A 12,691-nucleotide genomic window follows, 5' to 3' on the forward strand; every position below is an offset into this window, starting at 1 on the left:
ATTTCAAAATACCTGTCAGCAAGTATGTCTGCAACAATACAGAGAGACACAAAAATTCTCCGAGTACAGAGTTAAAGAAACCCCTATGACAACCCAGTTCCTGTTTCTCTGCTCCCTCCCACTCCCGATCCCAGACAGGCCCCCCTCCCAGCCAATATACCCAAACCCCCTACCCTCCAGCACCTAACGACAGCCCTCCAGCCCAGATACCTGCACCCTCCCCCACAAAGCCCAGCTATGGGGACACCCCTAGCCCAGACACCCCCCATCCCTCACATCCCAGGGATCCAGAGGGAAAAACCGCCTGATGCTCGGTTCCAGGCTTGTGCGGAGTTTTCTACATGCCATCGCCTCCTTCCCTCAGGGTGTGCTGGGAACTGCAGCTGCCAGGAACCCTGTACTTTCCTCCTCTGCCCCCTGGCAGTGTCTTCTATGTGTGAGCTGGGCTCTGCTGGATCCAGTGGCCCCTAATGGTAGCCAGCAGCACTGCAGCCCATTTCTGTGGGGGTAAGGAAATTCTGTGTGCACATTAATTTCTGCAAAATTCTGCATTGTGCAGTGGTGCAGATTTTCCCCAGGAATATAACATGCATGATGGTGCTCTGCAGGCCAGAGGTAAGGGCAGATAATGTTCCAGAGGCCACTCTTAGCACAAGGGTAACATGTGGCCATTCTGGGGTGGCTTGTGCAGAGTAGGTGAAGTGGTTGAGCCCAGGCCAGGCACAGCCAGCTCCCTATGCAAGTGGGGTTTAGAGCAATCTAAAAATTATAGACCCTTATTGTGAGGCCTGAATATGAGGAATCCCTGAACCAAATTGTCATGGTCCAGGGTGGCTGCACTGGTATTTTCCCCTTGGTGGTTCAGCAAGTGCATCCATTTTTAGGCCTCTTGCACCCAACCGTCGCCTCTCTTGGATGGGGACATGTGCTTCCCTCCCTCCTGACCAGCGTTTTTCCAGGCGCTGCAACTCCGGGCCTATACTGCAATACTCCCAGCAAGCCGGACTGCCTAAACAGGCCAGCATCTGCACTTTTCTCCCTCTCCAGAGGCTATAAACAGTGTAATTGCTCACAGTGAAAAGTGACCATGCAGCTCTTTCTAAGCAAGCATGTTTATTCTTCAGGTGACAGCATTACAAAGAAAACATATTAAAAACCAATAAAAATTCCTATATGCATGCTAAAAGCTTACCAGAGGTCACCTGCCTGTCTTGCAGTCCTCCATAGGTCAAAGTCCTCCCAATCCTTCCCAGGAATCATTGGGTCCCCCTTTGACAGAAGGTTCTGTCCATTTGCTGGATGAGAAAGAAGTCTCTGAGTCAGTTTAAACTCAGGCTATTTATCCAAAAGTATTTTTGCTGCCTGTTGGTACCTGTACAATCCAGTTTAACATAAGAAATGTAAGAATGGCCATGCTGGGTCAATAGTAAATTTAGCCCAGTATCCTCTCTTCTTACAGTAGCCAATTATTGAGTGATCCATCCCCTGTCGTCCAGTTCCAAGATCTGGCCGTCAGAGGTATAGCCATCTGGCCTCATAGCTATTGATGGGCATATCCTTCATCAACTTATCTAATTCTTTTTTTAACCCTGTTATAGTTTCGGCCTTTACAACATCCCCTGGCAACGTGTCCTACAGGTTGACTGTGTGTTGTGTGAAGAAATACTTCCTTAAGTTTGCTTTAAACCTGCTGCCTATTAATTTCATCAAGTGACCCCCTTGTTCTTGTGTTATGTGAAGGGGTAAATAACATTTTTTCCAATTCTAATCTTTTTTTAGACGGTGTGACCAGAACTGCATGCAGTATTCAGTAAAACAAGCAGTACCCTTAATCTTGTTGCCCTTCTCTGTACCTTTTCCAATTTTAATACATCTTTTCTGAGATGGGGTGACCAGAACTGGATGCAGTATTTAAGGTGTGAGTGTACCATGGATTTACATAATGGAATTATGATATTTGCTGTCTCATTATCTATCTTTTTCCTAATGGTTCCTAACATTCTGTTGGCTTTTTTGATTGCTGCCGCACATTGAGTGGATGTTTTCAGAAAAGTATTCAACATGACTCCAAGATCTTTTTCTTGAGTGGTAAAAGCTAATTTAGAACCCATCATTTTGTATGTATATGTTTATATGTAACATTTTGTATGGGATTATGTTTTCCAATGTGCATTACTTTGCACTTATCAACGCTGAATTGCATCTGCCATTTTCTTGCCTTGTCACCCAGTTTTGTGAGATCTCTTTGCAGTCTGCTTTGGGCTTAACTATCTTGAGTGATTTTGTATTATCTGCAAACTTTGCCACCTCACAGGGTTTTTTGGTTGGATATTTGTTTTTGGGTTTTTTTTGTAGATCACTTCTGAATATGTTGAAAGCTCAGGTCCCAGTACAGATCCTTGTGGGACCTCGCTATTTACCTCTCTCTATTCTGACAACTGACCATATATTCTTACCCTTTGTTTCCTGTCTTTTAACCAGTTACCGATCCATGAAAGGACTTTCCCTCTTATCCCATGACAGCTTACTTTGCTTAAGAGCCTTTGGTGTTGGACCTTGTCAAAGGCTTTCTGAAAGTCCAAGTACACTATCCACTCAATCACCCTTGTCCACGTTCTTGAAGAACCCTTCAAAGAACCCTAATAGACTGGTGAGGCTTGATTTCCCTTTACAAAAAACATGTTGACTCTTCTCCCAACATACAGTGTTCATCTATGTGTTGGATAATTCTGTTCTTTACTATAGTGTCAACCCATTTGTCTGGTATTAAAGTTAGGCTTACCGGCCTATAATTGCCTGGATCACCTCTGGAGCCTTTAAAAAAAAATCAACATTTCATTAGCTATCCTCCAGTCATCTGGTACAGATGCTGATTTAAGTGATAGGTTACATACCACAGTTCTGCAATTTCATATTTGAGTTCCTTCAGAACTTTTAGGTGAATACCATCTAGTCCTGGTGACTTATTACTGTTTAATTTATCAATTTGATCCAAAACGTCCTCTAGTGATACCTCAATCTGGGATAGTTCCTCACATGTGTCACCTAAAAAGAATGGCTCAGGCGTGGGAATCTCCCTCATGTCCTCTGCAGTTACGACAGATGCAAAGAATTAATTTAGCTTTTCAGCAATGGCCTTGTTTTTCTTGAGTGCCTCTTTAGCACTCTGACTGTCCAGTGGCCCCATTAATTATTTGGCAGGCTTCCTGCTTCTGATATAATTTTTAAAATGTTGCTGTTTCTTTGTGTGTCTTTTGGTGGTTGCTCTTTAAATTCTTTTTTTGGCCTGCCTAATTATACTTTTACTTGCTAGAGTTTATGCATCTTTCTATTTTCCTCAGTAGCATTTGACTTCCAGTTTTTAAAGGATACCTTTTTTGCCTCTAGTCACCTCTTTCACTCTGTTTACCAATGGTGGCATTTTTTTGGTCCTCTATGTGCTTTAATTGGGGTATACCTTTAAGTTGAGCCTTTATTATAGTGTTTTTTAAAAGTTTCCATGGAGCTTGCAGGCATTTCACTCTTGTGAGTGTTTCTTTTAATTTCCATTTAACTAACGTCCTCATTTTTGTGTATCTCCCCTTTTTGAAGCTAAATGCTACTGCAGTGGGCTTCTTTGGTAATCCTTCCTCCCCCCCAAAGATGTTATATTCAAATTTATTATGGTTGCTATTGTAACCCACACACCTCCTGGGTGTGGTGTTCTGCATCGGCGCCAATTCCATGGGTGCTGTGAGGCTGGAACACCCACGGGGAAAAATTAGCAGGTGCTCCACACGCACCAGCAGTCAAGCTCTTCCTGCCCCCATCCCCTCCTCCCACTCCCAGCGCTTCCCGCCCGCCACCTAACAGCTGTTTGGCAGCGCTTAGGACTTTCCAGGAGGGACAGGGAGGAGTGGAGACGTGGCGTGCTCCAGGGACTTCGTAAAGAGGCGGGGCAGGGGCAGGGACTTGGAGTAAGGGGGTGGAATTGGGGCAGGGCAAAGGTGGGGCAGGGCCAGGGCTGGCGGTCGAGCACCCACAGGGCAGAGGGGAAGTTGGTGCCTATGGTGTTCTGTCCCCTCTAGTAGCACTGACATCACTTAGAGATTAATGAGTCTGCTCTACAGCCTTAGCTAAGAGCCATATGGCTTTTAGCTCATGCAGTAGAGTCTCATGCACTAAGCTTCAGAGATCCCAGGTTCGATCACAGTCTGTCAGCATTACACTATTACCAAGTGTTTCAGGTATATTCACCACTTGGAAAATTTTGCACAGATCTGGACCTCAAACTATGGCTTTGATCCATCCCAAACTGATATCACCTGCTTGGATGTGATCTTGCCTAGTGATCTCACTCTTGGATCAGTTTGAACTGGTATATGCGAGCCTCTCCAGGTGGTGTTATCTGGAGGTGTTACAACCTGAGCACATTTGCCTAACAGCCCATGATAATCTCTCTCAAGGTTTTTATACTGTTGCCTATCTCTGTAGGATCTGAGCTCCTGTCATGTAAAATCAATAGCAGTAGTGAAGTTTCTCTTGGACTTCATGGAGTCTGGCACTTCTCCCTTTATGGGGCCAAAACTCTGCTTGGCATTGGGTCCCTGAATGGGGAGGATTCTCAAAGAGTGTACGGCAGTGGTGGGCAACCTGCGGCCCATCAGGGTAATCTGCTGGTGGGTCGCCAGACACTTTGTTTACATTTGCACAGCTGCGCGCAGCTCCCAGTGGCCGTGGTTTGCCGTTCCCAGCCAATGGGAGCTGCGCGAAGGGGTGTGGGCCGCAGGGACATGCTGGCTGCCGCTTCCTGCAGCTCCCATTGGCCAGGAATGGCGAACCACAGCCACTGGGAGTTGTGGACGTCCGTGCAAATGTAAACAAACTGCCTGGCAGCCCGCCAGTGGATTAGCCTGACAGACTGCAGGTTGCCCACCACTGGTGTAGAGGATGGAACCATGCTAATGTGCTGTAGTACTGGCACTCTGCCCTAATCACTAACCTCCTGCTTTTTTGCCCTCACTCCCAGTATACTGTCTGTTGTGCAGGAGCTCTCTACAGATGCTACCAGGGCTTTCTGATTAGCTCTTATACTCCAGGCCTCTTTGGTATGTGTTCCAGGCAAAGCCAGGGTTGGAGTGGTAGTACGAGTCAAAGGAAGTGAAGCGGGTGGTGGGGAGGAGGAAAGAGTGTGAAAGGCACTCCTTGCATTCATCACTGGCAGGATCACAGGTGGGAAGCAGATTTCACAATCACAAATGGGTGAGGATGGCATTGTGCCCACCCCATCCTCCCTTCCTTGCACTGGCCAGCGGAGGTGTTCAGCTACAGAAGGGAGTGTATCTTGCACCCCTGTAAAATTTGGTGCAGCAGGTGCACATGGACATGGGAGTGGAGGAGGGATTTTACTTGCTTGAGGCACTGTGCTTCCCAGAGCATCTCCAGGAGCAGGGCAGCTCTGCTTCACATCTGGGTGTTCAAGGCACAATCTGGCCTAGGGTGACCAGAGGGCAAGTGTGAATATTGGGACAGCGGGTGGGTGGTAATAGGTGTCTATATAAGAAAAAGCCCCCAAAATCGGGACTGTCCCTACAAAATTGGGACATCTGATCACCCTAATCTGGCCTGGTACATTTACGTGCTCTAAACTGCTTACAATAGAGCTCCATTTATTCTCACTGATGTTGTTCCTGGTGGTAACATTAGAAATGTGTTATATTCCTATTGTAATATGCAATTCAAAGTCATCATGAGAGGCAGGTAAGCCATGTTTATAAGGGACTCTGGTGACACGCTGTGTGGCATGAGAAATTGCTCTTCCTCTCCATGTCATCTTATAGGGTAAGGTGACCACCTAAGAAAAGTGGAAAAATAATGTCACTTTATTCCTCTGAAATAAATTGAATTACTTGTTATTAAAAACAAAGATAATCTGATTTTCTTTTTATAAAACAAAACAAACATCCTGTTTCCATTTGAGTTTTTGAAAACCACAATGGAAACATTTTTATTGGTCTTTTTTTTCATAAAAGCTTATTTTTACAAAACCTACATTTTGGGCCAAATTTGTTGTTTTAGTGTCCCTTTGCAACAGTTGTAGAGAAATGAGAGAATCTGGAAATATGATTGTCATGCTCTGCGGTTAAATAAATAGGATTCCCAGAAGAAGCTGAAGGGAGTAACAGTCATTCAAAGCCAATGAAATATATTATTACGCTAATCATAATTGCCTGGCTGTTAACATTTTCTCCCCAGTAGTAATAATAATAATTAATAATATACTTTGAATTTGACAGATCTTTTATGCAATGAGACAGCCTGCAAATGAAAATGGACACAGGTCAGAGACTTCCACAATAGTAAGGTCAAATTCCTGTGGTGTCAGGATAAAGAAACTGCTTTGGACAGGTAGAAAGGAAGAACCCTTTTCTTTGAGTTTCCCTGATAATGCTAGGTTTCAGAGTAACAGCCGTGTTAGTCTGTATTCGCAAAAAGAAAAGGAGTACTTGTGGCACCTTAGAGACTAACCAATTTATTTGAGCATAAGCTTTCGTGAGCTACAGCTTATGCTCAAATAAATTGGTTAGTCTCTAAGGTGCCACAAGTACTCCTTTTCTTTTTTCCTGATAATGCTGTGGCCAGATGTTGAACAGAAATGGACAGGGAACTGTATGTGATTTCTACCTGTTTAAAAACAATTGCAAGATGAGACTAATTGAGGTGCATCTGTGACAACTCGCCAGGTCATCCCAATATGGAGCTCTCCATATTGTTTGCTTTCTGTGATTGGAATGCACCCCTTTATTCACACTCTACACACCACTGTAATGATCTTTGTACAAAATATGCCTTGTGAGGAATCGCTTGAAAACTAATACTGTATCTCTCTGGTCAATAATATCCTGGTGAAATATAGGTAGCAACATTATATGTAAAGTTATGAATTCCCCCTAAATGATATTGGTGGTGGCACATGTTCAAACCCATGTAGCCCTGATTAGGCAGAACTGGTCAAGCAGATTTTAAACAAAGGAATGTGTGTTTACCTCAGTTTTCATATAAGTTGTAAACAGGGTCCTTAGACAGTAAGAAAGGGAAGACAGGAGACAAAGAACCTGCATTTCAACAAACAGAGGTGAGAAGAAAGAGTATGTATCCTCTTTCACTACCAGACATCATGTCACCTTCTTTACTGTTTAAATCAACTTTGCTTTGAGAGGTAACCTTCAGGAAAATGCATCTCCAAGGAGGACTGGACTATAAAAGTGAGGGTCAAAAACACCTGAAGTTCTCTCTCCCTATCCATCTTTCTCTCTTCACCTGAGAAGGCAAAAGAAACAACAGTTAGACTATTAGAGCAGATCCTGGCCTGAGAATTTGGTCAGCAATGTACTGAAAACATGTGGTAAGGGACTTCACCTTGAAGTCTAGTTTATAAAGTTTTTTTTATCTCTTTTTCTTGTAACCATTTCTGACTTTAATGCATCATCACTTGTACTCAAAATCTATCTCCTTGTAGTTAAATAAACTTGTTTTATTCTTTAATTAAAACTACTCCAGTGTTGTGAATTGTTTGCTTCCTTAAATGGAGTTACCCAGAGTGTTGTATGTTGATCCCCTTAGAGGGGCAATGAACAGGAGACGGCTGGACAGATTTTTTGGGGGAAAATCTGGGACAGGGAATGTGTCGGGGCCACCCTGCAGGTAGTAACTAAGACTACTGGAAGCCAGAGCGTTGTGATGTTTGCTGACAGGCTGCTGGGGTCAGTGTTACTGGACCAGGGCTGTGGCTATAGACAGACACTTAGGGTGTGAGGAGCAGCAAAGCATTGTAAGGCACTCCAAGTTGCAGAGCAAGTGCTGACACTATCCCTCAGTAGTCTGGATTGCACCTCGATATATCATACTTGTGTTACAACTTTTTTAACAAGGAGAAATGAACCTCCCTGATTCACTTTTTTTTTGTGGGGGATCATATATCTCTGCTTGATGGTTATGCTGCAATTTTCCTTAAAAATGGTTTTACCTTAGCCTATCGAGCCTCAGGAGCTGAGACTCCAGACAGAATCCCCCTTCCTTGTACAATGTCAGGCCCAAATACTGCAATGAGATCCGCATGGGAACACACTTGCAAGGCTCCATTGACTTCACTGGGGTCTGCCTATATGGATCCAATTGCTGGGCCTGGAGCTCCAATTTGAAAAATCCAGGTTCTAAGTGCCAATCAGCAACTTATTCAGAGGGCTAGGTGGAGGGTACGCATCTTGTTCAGTGGGCAATTGGTAATTCTATCTCACTTTTGGTCATCCTCAGCTGCTAGAGAATCTTGTAGGAATGAATTAGAGGTATGACCCCATTGGAGCCTTAGGTTAGATGTCTGAGTGGAGCAGTGCCTACAGATGATTTGGGGGACAGCTATGGAAGAGTTCAGGAGAAGGGGCTTGGCAGATTGAATGGGCACAAGGACCTCAACTAGAGGCCCAGGCGTGTCTCAGAAGCTATGGATGACCAGGTTTAGGGAGGAGCCTGCCTTCGGAGAGGAGACCTTCTAGCCCAAAAGGAGTGTGACTGTTAAAGGGGCAGGTTGCCTTTTAAATTAAGTGAGATTGTAGACTGCTTCCATGAAAAATTTGCTTTAGGGAGGAATGTAGCAACCTGCATGGAACTTGGAGGGTTGCTAAAGGGAAAAATTTGGAGGCGACACCAGAAAGTCAGTCTGTGTGCATATGGCTGGAATGCTAGCACCAGCTGTAGCATCTCTGTAAATAGTTCTCTTCATAAAGTGCCAGTTTAGTTTTAGAAGCATGGAGTCCTCTCATGTTATTACCCAGCATGTGGTATATAAAACAAGGCATAGTTAGCTGAGGAGACTTCGGAGGAGGAAGAGCCATTGGCTATGCAGCTGGGTGCTACCCCAACAGAAGTGAAAAGATGGGCTACAGCCAAGGCGCAAGAGACCTGGATCAGAGTGTGACCACTTAGACAAGGAAACATAGGCTACATCTGTGCTTCAAAAAAAGAAAACAAAACAAACCCGTGGTGGTGAGTCTCAGAGCCCAGGTCAACTGACTTGGGCTTGTGGGACTTGCACTATGGGGCTAAAAATAACAAGAGTGTAGATATTCAGGCTCTGGCTGGAGCTTGGGCTTTGAGACCCACCAAGAGGAGTAAGTCTCAGAGTCAGAGTTCCAGCCCAAGTGGCAATGTCTATACTGCTATTTTTAGCCCCAAAGCACTAGCCCCATGAGCTTGAGTCAGTTGACCCAGGCTCTGAGACTCGTTGCTGCTCGGGGTTTTTTTTTGTTTTCTTTTTTTTATTATAGAAGCACCCTTAGGCAGAACAAATGGGCCCTTGTCTACACTGGAAAATCATGCTGGGGTTGCTCTGGCCAGCACACAGAGAGTTAACAGTTAAAGTCGGTTCATGGTAAGCCTAATGCTTACCTGCTAACCATTTAACATTTTACATCCCTAGTTGATTATCAATTACAATCTTACATTTACTAGTTTCTTCACTGGTTTATAGTAATCTATGGTGTTAGAGGGCTTATTCCTTCACCCGCTCACTTCCCTGGTCCTTCTCGCATTAACAGAGAGCAACAATACCCAAAGTCCAAAAGTGCAAACAATTCAATGTTTATTGGGGTGAACTTCCAGCAAGCAATGATACCAATTTTCTTCCTTAGTGTCCCCCTTCCCAGCTCTGACACCACAGAGCTTTGGCTGTGTCCCTGTTCCCATTCCCTGTTCCCATCCCCCCCTTACTTCCTATTTGACTGCAGACTATATAGTAAAACTTGAGTTCTGCTTAGCTATACCTTAATGAATCATTTTACTGAAATTTAACTAACCAATCCTAACATATTGTAACATGATTATCTAACCAATTATATCCCACTACCTTAATTGGTTTACACCCAACAAAATTGATTATACAGACATACAATAGGGATGTGGGGACTACAGTGATAGAACAACAAAGAAATGAGGATTTCACACCCTAGCTATGGATAAGTGAGTTCTTGCCAGACAGGATGCTATCAAACAGTTTTCTGTAAATCTTCTAGGCTTTTCCCTTTCTCTGGTGGTGATAGATTGGATCACCTTTTTAACAGCCCCAAACTGCCTTATTTCAGTGTGACTGGTGAGGACGTGACCATTCACTTCCCAGCTTATGGCTGCCCCTGCTGTTTAGCCAAAGGCCTTAGCCTAAGAACAGGGCCTTAGACTGTCACAGTAAGAGAAGGCCCTTACACGGGCAGATAGTGATTTTGATTCTTTCTTTTATACCTCTATAACTAGCTAAGTGATAAGAATACACCTCAATTCTTAAAGTATAGGTAGGCCTTTTCAGACAGGCCTGAATATCTATATCCTAACATATGGCTCTCTGAAATGAGATGTACAGAGCCGCATATCTCTAATGTTCATGTAATTGTTACCTGCAGCTCCTGTGCAAGCACTCCCAATTCATCACACATCCTGAGGCAAAGAATGTCCCATTTGGCAAAGTTCACTACATGACTTAAGGCTGGGAATGAGCAGCAGGGGCGGATCAACTCTTACAAAACAAATATCGTTTGTGTGCAAAAATACACCTTAATATAAAGAATGTGGGAAGAGGCATAGGCACCGAGTCCGTGGGTGCTCTGGGACTGGAGCACCCATGGGGAAAAATTGGTGGGTGCAGAGTCCCGCCCCCCTGCCCCAGCTCACCTCTACCTCCGCTCCACTCCGCCTCCTCCCCTGAGCACGCCGCTGGGTCCTGCTTCTCTGCCCTCCCAGCCAGCACTCGCTCCGTGAAACAGCTGTTTCGCGCGGCAAGCCTGGGAGGGAGGGAGGAGGAGGAGGAACGCGGCGCATTTGGGGGAGGAGGCGGGGATTTGGGAAGGAATCTAATAGAAACAGGGAAGAGTGAAGCTCGGGCAGGGCGGGGGCGGCACAAGCACCCACCGGTGCCGACAAAAGTTGGCACCTCTTGGAAGAGGAATAGCGAAAGTATGCTGGTACAAAATCTGCTAAACAACCCAAGTCTCTGTGCTCACCTCACCCTAGTGATGGGCTCTCTGCACTGGTTCCCGATTGAGAATTGCATGCAGTTCAATGCCCTTACAGAATTTGTCCATGGAACTGGGTCTAGTTATCTCATTGAGTCTTCTTCCATGACTATGTTGTACCACAACATCGACATTCTCTAAAACAGGGATCAGCAACCTTTGGCATGCGACCTGCCAGGGCAAGTCCCCTGGCGGGCTGGGACGGTTTGTTTACCTGCTGTGTCCGCAGGTTCGGCCAATTGCAGCTCCCAGTGGCCACGGTTCGCTGTCCCAGGCCAATGGGGGCTGCAGGAAGCTGCGGACAGCACATCCTTCGGCCCGCGCCGCTTCCCGCAGCCCCCATTGGCCTGGAGCGGTGAACTGTGGCCAGTGGGAGCCGCCATTGGCAGAACCTACGGACACGGCAGGTAAACAAATTGGCCCGGGCTGCCAGGGTGTTTACCCTGGTGGGCCACAGGCCAAAGGTTGCCGATCCCTGCCCTAAAACAATAAAATTGTCACCCAGTACATAGAGACTCACGACAGAAGGAAAGAGAACTTTCACAATAGCTTTAACCAGACTATGGAACTTGGTCCGAAACAAAATAAGAATGAATGCAGACCTCAGGTTTCAGAGTAGCAGCCGTGTTAGTCTGTATTCGCAAAAAGAAAAGGAGTACTGGTGGCACCTTAGAGACTAACCAATTTATTTGAGCATAAGCTTTCGTGAGCTACGTGCATCCGATGAAGTGAGCTGTAGCTGACGAAAGCTTATGCTCAAATAAATTGGTTAATCTCTAAGGTGCCACTAGTACTCCTTTTTCTTTTTGCAGACCTCACTATGTTCAAAATAAATGCAAAACACATCTCTTTGACTTGGTGTTCCTTAAATTTTTTGTTCTCTCTCTCTCCCTCACATTCATACACACCATACACTAGTCACACAACCTATAAGTTAATATTTCTCTAAAGGAAAAAATAGAAAGAAATTTTGTAGTGTAGACATGGGCTATGCGATAGGCTTTTGCTAGCACAGCTGTGTAAGTCAGAGATCACATCTCATCACACCTTTGACCCACAGAGATATGCCGCCAAAAGCTTGCAGTGCAGACCTGACCCAAGGATAATGGATGAAAATATTTCCATGTGAGTTTGGAGGAAGCCAGAAATGCTTTTGAGAGTGTGACCAGCCCCCTTCATTTCAGTGAGGTGTTAACTCAGATCTCCATGATGGTAATCTGAATATCAACATTTTTAACTGCTTCATTCCTCATGTCAGGCCTTATCTGTACAGTGATACCACTTTAATTATATTGATCTATTTTAAAGTGGTAGAGTCCCTTTAGTGCACACACAGTTATAGTCCCTTGGCTATGCGGACACTATTCCTTTAAGGCAGGGGTTCTCTCATCACACCATGACCCCCTTCTGACAAAAAAAATTACTACGTCTCCAGAAGTGGGGACCAAAGCCCAAGCGCTTCAGCCCCAGGCACGGGGCCTGTAACCTGACCCTTGTCACCCAGAGCTGAAGCCCTTGGCCCTGGGTGATGGGGCTCAGGCTTCTGCCCTGGACCCCAGCAAGTCTAACGCCAACCCTGGTGACCCTATTAAAATGAGGTTCTGACCCACAGTTTGAGAACCGCTGCTCTAAGGGTATGTCTACACAGCTCCACA

The sequence above is a fragment of the Lepidochelys olivacea genome, assembly GCF_965140295.1.
Source record: "Lepidochelys olivacea isolate rLepOli2 genome assembly, chromosome: 8".
Lineage (NCBI taxonomy): Eukaryota > Metazoa > Chordata > Testudines > Cheloniidae > Lepidochelys > Lepidochelys olivacea.